The 7,482-nt window shown below is 36.3% G+C and overlaps 1 pseudogene; it reads right to left on the bottom strand.

The window, feature by feature from the left end:
- Positions 1–4,230: 4,230 nt before the first annotated feature.
- Positions 4,231–5,579, bottom strand: LOC141499034 (alpha-enolase pseudogene; annotated as a pseudogene).
- Between the last annotated feature and the right edge of the window lie 1,903 nt (positions 5,580–7,482).

The raw sequence follows: 7,482 nt of genomic DNA, 5'->3' as shown, positions 1-7,482 counted from the left end.
CTTATATAAAAATTTTAAATGTAATATGCTAAAGTCTATTCATACCTACTATACATTTCTTTTTTAATCTTCAGAGATTGTGTTACTCCGTGGTTGTCATGTAGCTTCATAGAAGAACATTTGTGTTTAAAATGGAGTTTTGTTTCAGGGACCAATTTGGGATATATATTTAAGGTATCATGCACTCTAAGGATGTTACTAAAGAATTTGAATATATTACTATTTGAAGAAACATGTTCACATCAGATTTTGAATGATAAATGTTTTATTGAAAATTTAACATTCTCTCTGTGATTAATCTCTTCAATTCCCATATAGATTGATTGGCTAGGTATTGTAATTCCTGAGACTCCATGGGCATGCTCTACCTTAATAATCCTCCAGTCAGAATCCATTAGCATTTTATTTTTATTTGATTTATAATAATTTGAATTACTTTAGATAAATCTGATTTTTCAATTAGCAAAATCTACCTCTTATCTCTCCCACTTTCTCTCAACTAAAAATGAAAAACAAATGAATTCCATGTTCCCAAAAATGCATAATCAAGCAAATAAATTCCAGTATTAATCATGTCCAAAAAAAGTCTCTACTTGTCTTCTGAGACATTCACCTTTATACCAGAAAGTGAGTAGCATTTTTCATCACAAGACTAATGGAATCAAAGTTGGTCAGTGCATTAATCAGAATTATTAAGTCTTTCAAAGTTGTTTGCTGTCACAATATTCTTGGCATTATATCAATTTTTCTCCTGGTCCTGCCTTCTTTACTATGTATCAGTTCCTACAAGTCTTTTCATTGAATTTCAGAGAAAGTATTTACCAAGAAGATAAAATAAAAACAATGATACAAAATGTTCCCTCAAAACTAGGGGTACACTCTCTCTTTATACACACAACAACCATGGGGAGAGTGGAGTCAAATTTAGCATATAATGGTAATGTGTAGAGAACAATTGTAGCCAAGGAGTGCCTCCTGACTCCTGATATTAGAAGTCCTTTTTTCCCCCTTATGGAGAACTTATAGAATTCACAAGGTCCTCATGAAGTGATGGGGAAATAGTACAGGTGATGGATAAGTAGTTCCATGCTCAATTGGGCTGTGGTGCTACTTTTGATGGAAGGCTCACATGAGCATAATATTTCTATTGAAATTTATATATAAATGTCCACTAAGGGACATTGATTTAAATAATATCAGGAAGGGATAAACACAAGGCAAAAGTGGCCATGCACTCACAGCCACAGTGGTCAAGTGGGGAGAAGAAAGGAACAACCACCAATCAGTTCCAGATAGCCAAATTTCCTAGGAGTTTCAAAGAAAGAATAAAAGTGATGAGTAAGTTTCCTATTTTTGTATATGTACTCAGTTCCAGCTCAAAAATCCTAGTCATAAATTCTTGTATAGCAGCCAATAGAAGACTTTTTATATTCTTCCTAATTTCTTTCCAGTGTTTACCTGAATCTTTTGAAGCTGTCACATATCAATAGATATGTAATTAGAAAAATCATGGTTGTTCCTAAATTGGTATTCTCACTGATATAAGTACTTAGTCCAGTAATGCAAAAATCAACTCACCTATATACCTCTTCACCTGTGGTGATATCCCTTTCTTCACATTTAAATAGCCTCTCAATTCATCATACAATAATCTGAGTCATCTTGGGTAGAAATTGGAAAACAGTTCTTCAATAGTTTCCTATCAGTGCCTTAGATTGAAATCAGTCAAGGAATATTTATGCATGTTTCATCGTGATAAAAAAGTATGTATTCATTGTGAAAAGAATTAATAAATAAATGATAATAAATATCAAATATTTATAAATGACAATTAAATAGCAAATAAAGAACACTGGTTTCTGAGATCCTTCTTTTGAGCATCCTATTCTCTCATAGTTTAATTGGTCTGGCACACCAAAATATAGCTGAGACAATGGGAAATCCAAAAAGAAAGTCCTGCCATAGATGATCTATCTTCTTTTACCACTGAGAAAAGAAGAACCTCTATTTATGGAGTCATTCTAACTACGTCTTGCCTTAAAGTTGAGAGTCCATTCCAAAGATGGAGCTGAGGAGTATATAACAAATGTAATTCTGATAGCATTCAAAGGGTGTAATTATTCTTTGGGGCCTTGCCTTGTATTGAATTTCAAAATTCAGGAAAACATCATTTTGGTTATCACACAGCCTGGAAGGTATTACTGCTCCTATGGTTACACAGAACAGCCTGAAAAAGATTTGGTCCAACATGTAGTCTCAAGAAAGTAACAAAAAAGGAAGAGGTTCTTAATAAAGAAGTAGCATTGTACAGTGGAAAGAGTATTGCTTTTTTAGAGTTAGAGGAATTAAAATACCAGCTCTCCTACTTAGTTTTTATATAGCCTTAGGTATGTCACAACATCTATAATATTTTCAGTTCTTTACCTGTAAAATAAGGAGGTAAGACTAGGTCCCCCAGCAGATTTAAATCTAGATCTTATGATCTGCATCTGACAGAGGAAGGTTGTTACATCTTGATGAAAGCTTTAATTCTTCAACAGGTCTGTGACTTCTTGGATGGACATACTTTCTGTTATTTGTTCTTTATTCTTGAAGAAGACCATAATATCATCAAGGAGACATCATGACTTGTAAGTGAATCGGATATAAGTGAGACAGGGCTGTAAAAGAACCACCTTGCTCTCTCCTCTGTAGTCATCTGAGTTCACTGGCAAGATATAGTTTAAGATGACTAGAGATAGTTCCAGATGAAGTAGGAATCCTTAGCCTTTTTTAGCTAAGAACTTTCAAATGTCTCAGTTTGTCCCGAGGCAACTTCCATTCAATGATTTAAGGCTAGGTAAAAAATGAGGCAAAGAATGCCTCTTTTACCTAGTCAAAAAAATCTGGGAAGACACTCAGGATTTCTGACCAAAACAGCAATAATTGCTATATCTACACTCACTCTGAGCCATCATAACCCAAACAAAGACCAAATGAGGTTTGGCCTGGAACTATGGTTGGTTGATCAATGAGACACAACAAGCTATCTTGGGGTTTACAGGCTAGATTTCTTTTTTATGGACCATGCCTATCAGCAACTAAAATTGACAGAGCTATGTCAAAAGATTTAGATGGTTCATGTACTTAAGTCCAATATGATTCAGTGTTAGATGCTGATTTCAGTCTTTTCTTGAAGGGGAAGAGAAACAGGGAAGAAGCACCAAAGACTATATTTTGAAGATGATTTTCACCACCACCTAATTCAACTGAATTATTTTTAGAGATGAAGGATTGGAATTAAGACACAGAGAGGTCATATCCAGTTGAATCAGCTAATCAGTACAGAGCTAGAATTGGAATCCATATCTACAGTTTGTTGTTGTTGTTCAGTCATTCAGTTGTATCCATCTCTTTGGAGTGGTTTGCCATTTTTCCCCCCAGTAGATTAAGGCAAATTGAAGTTAAGTGACTTGCTCAGGCAAATAACTTCCTGCAAAAGTATACTGTTCAACCCACCAGTGCCTCATCATCATCCTGAGACATTCTTGTCCAGGTTTTTTTCATATTTTTTAAAAAAAGAATTCACCCAATATCTGAGGCTTTGATCCAGGTTAAATGTCTCCTAAAAGTATTTTAGTTCCCTTGATAAAATCTCCTGTGAGTCTATATTTCTCCTGGAGCAGCAGACAATTTAAAAATATATTTGATGACATATTTTATTACTGAGAGCCAATATGATATAGTGGCAAGAAAGCTATCTTTAAAGAGAAAGATCTGGGCTCAAATTTGGCCTTTTACATTTGTGAGCTATGTGACTCTGGGGAAGATGGATAACCTCTCAGTGCTCTAGTCAACTTTCTAAGATTCTAAGATGCAGAGAAAGTACCAACCTGCATTAGGTAGTATTTCTTTGCTGAGAAGTTCTCTATACCAGTGAAATCATCAGCTCAGTCTCTAATTTATAACACCAACATTTCAAACCCAAATTAATAAGCATTTATTAAGTGCCTACTATATTTTAGATACTGTGTTAAGCCTCAGCAATATAACAACAAAAGAAAAAGCAGTCTCTGACCTCAAGGAGTTTATAATTTAATGGAGAAAATGATGCAAACAACTATGTACAAAAAATTATATTCAATCTAATCTCAGAGGGAAGACATTATAGGAGTCCAAGAATCAGGTAGAAGGTGAGATTTTTTTTCCCAGTGGATTTTCTGAATACTTTCATTCTGCACATAGAACCCACTAAGGATCTGGCCTGTGGGCTTGTTGGGGCTGCATCACAAGTATATGGCTTTGCACATACTGGGGGTGGGGGTGAGAACAGATCATTCTAGCCCAGTCACAAGATGATAAGGACCAAATGATCAGGTACAGTCTCTGATAGGACAGTTCTAATGAAGCAGTGAGAACACAGAAAGGTAGAAGAGAGAGAGGTGGAGGTAAGTAGCAGAGGCCCCTATCCCCAAAACAAAACTGGTCTACTACTTGGTGCTGCCCATTCTTTGGACAATGACTTCTACAGAGGTGAGGGTTTCTGAAGTTCCTTCCAGTGAATTTAGCCTTGCTGCCCAGCTCTTTCTCAATTCTGAGAAGTTGGCTATACTTGGTAAAATGTTTAGATTGGAAGAGGGCCCCAGTTTTGATCTGCCCAGTGCACAGACCCACCAGGTCTACCTTTAGTCTCCCCAGAACAATGTGAAACCATTACTGCCCACCCACTGGACTGGGCCAGCTTGCATGCCTGGAGAGATTCAGTCACAGAGCCAATCTGGTTCACTTTGAACAGGAGGCAGTTGTAAGCTTTCTCATTCACTGCCTTTTTAATGCGCTTGGGATTGGTCACTGTGAGATCATCCCCTGGATAGTTCTTGATGAAGCTCTGGTAGAGGTCCCCAAGTTCAACAGGTGAGATGTATCTGCTGGGATCATCAGGATACTTGAAGTCCAAGTCATATTTCCCAGATCAGAAGAATTCAGAGGCAGCAACATCCATGCCAATGCAATACCGTGGGCATTCTGTCCATATTTCTTCTTAACAGATTCTTCAGGTTGTGGTAGACCTCAGCTCCAATGTGCATGGCTTCCTTGAAGTTTGCTGCTCCAACAGGGAGGATCATGAACTCCTGCATTGCTAGCTTGTTACCAACATGGGAGACACCATTGAGCACATTGAAGGCTGGAACTGGCAAGATGACTTCTACATTGCCTGCAAGATCAGCAATATGGTAGAACAAGGAGACACTTTTCTCAGCAGCCCTGGCCTTACAAATAGGCAGAGGCACTCCCCATATGGCATTTGCCCCAAATTTAGATTTATTCTCAGAGCCATCAACCTTGTCCTGCTCCACAACATTCAGTTTCTTGCTAGTCAGGGTCGGGGCAGTAGTTTTATTGATTTGCTCAACACATTTTGAGACACCTTTCCCCCATATAGTGGGCCTTATCATTGTCTCAGAGTTCCAGTAGAAATAGAAGGCCTACTAGGCACAGCAGCTCTGAAGAGACCTTTTTGAAGTGCAGAGATCAACTTCAATGATGGAGTTTCCCCAAGAGTCAGGGATCTCTCTTGCAATGATTTTCAAAATCGACATGTTGAATTTCTGCATGGAAATTGCTATGCTGGGTTCACAGAATAGAGGCTGAGGGTAGAAGGTGGGATTTTTGAGACTTGAGGAAGTTAGAAAAAACAGAAGGTAAAGATAAGGAAGGTGAGAATTCCAAGACTGTAGGACAGAAAGTGCCCAATTGTATCTCTCTCTTACCTTTTCCTAGAGAAGCTATAAAAGTAACTTAAAAATTAAAAAAGTTCAACAAAACTAAATATATGTATATATATATGTACTACATATTGCATTCATCATCTTTATATATGTATAATGTATATTTCACACACACATATGTCAGTCAAAATATATTTGTGATAGGAAAACTGCTTTAAATGTCAGTCATATAAATAAGCATCACATATAGTTATGTATAGATAGCTAGCTAGATATATTCAGTTTCCCACAGCCATGACCTCTTTCTGCAAATAAGTTTGGGAAAATCTTCTCAGATTTGGGGCCAGATTTGGCCATTATTATTTCATATTTTGTTGTTTTAATTTTATTCTCATTGTTTCAATTTATTTTGTTGTATTTATCTTATATATTTTTCCAGATTTTTCTTTCTTCACTTTTTATTGGTTCATGTCCCCCTGGCCCATGTAGCCTTTATATTCATATTTTCTTTCAGCACAACAGTATTTTATCACATTTTTGTTCCAGAATTTGTTTAGCCATTCATTCCTCAACCAATAGCAGGAAGATAACATTGTCAATTTGTTGTTCAGTCATTTCAGTTGTATCTGACTCTTTGTGACTTCATTTAGGATTTTCCTGGAAAATATACTAGAGTGTATATTCTCTTCTCCAGTTAGTTTTACAGAAGAGGAAACTGAGGCAAACAAGGGTTTAATTAATTTGTCCAGAGTCATCCAGACCAGATTTGGACTCAGGAAGAGGAGCCTTCCTGAGTTTAGGTCTGGTACTCCATACATTGCACCACCTAGTTGTCATAGCCTAGCACTTTTACTCTTAGTCGTTGTCAGTAAGGAAACCTTTCTTTACCCAGACTAACAAAGTATATAGTTTGTTATTCTTCCTAAGGGCAATTTCAACAAAAACCCTATGGGTTCAGGAAATTAAAAGGAGAAAGTATTTTAACAGTTTAAAGGAAGTTAAAAAAGGAAAAAGAGAGAAACAACTTGGTTAAACATATACATACTTACATATATACATATATGCATACATATATATATACATACATATAATTCAAGTTAAATACCTTCATTTAGTATAACACATAATGTGATGATCTCTCTAATTTAGCAGAAAGTGACTTGGAAAATTTCCCCTGCATACATCCTTGAAGAAAAATGAGGGTAGAGATATAAAGTTAGTTAAATACCTTTAATAGGCACTTCAAAGCAATGGTTATTAAATCATTTCCACAGATTTTCAAATGTTATCAGTTCCCAATGCAGGCCAAAGCCACTCCTTGATAGAGTATCATAAATTTGAAAGACAAATCAGATGTGGGCATTTTACACAAAGAAGAACTCTATCTCCTACACAGGACCCATTTTTCAATGTCGGTATAGGGTTGCATCTATCAACTGACAGATGTGAAACACTGACCTTTGGGGATTACTTCTTTTTTTGTTAGTTTTCAGACCTACAAGATTTTGCAAGAGGCTTGTAGCAACACTTAGAAAAAGCAGCTGGTTCTGTAATGCTTGATTGGTCCGTTGACTTACTGGAACCTAAACATTTCCCCTTTCTCCTTTCCGCAGGTCTCACACCAAAAAAAAAAAAAAAAAAAAAAAAAAAAAAAAAAAAAAAAGATTTAATTCTCTATGAAATAATGAACTCGATGCTCCTGAAGAGAAAAAAATCAAGAGCAATTAGAGACAACCCTGGCTATTGACAATCAATCAACAAGTACAGATTGAGT

This window comes from Macrotis lagotis, chromosome X, assembly GCF_037893015.1.
Source record: "Macrotis lagotis isolate mMagLag1 chromosome X, bilby.v1.9.chrom.fasta, whole genome shotgun sequence".
NCBI classification, from domain to species: Eukaryota; Metazoa; Chordata; class Mammalia; order Peramelemorphia; family Peramelidae; genus Macrotis; species Macrotis lagotis.
This window is presented reverse-complemented; position numbering and strand designations above follow the sequence as displayed.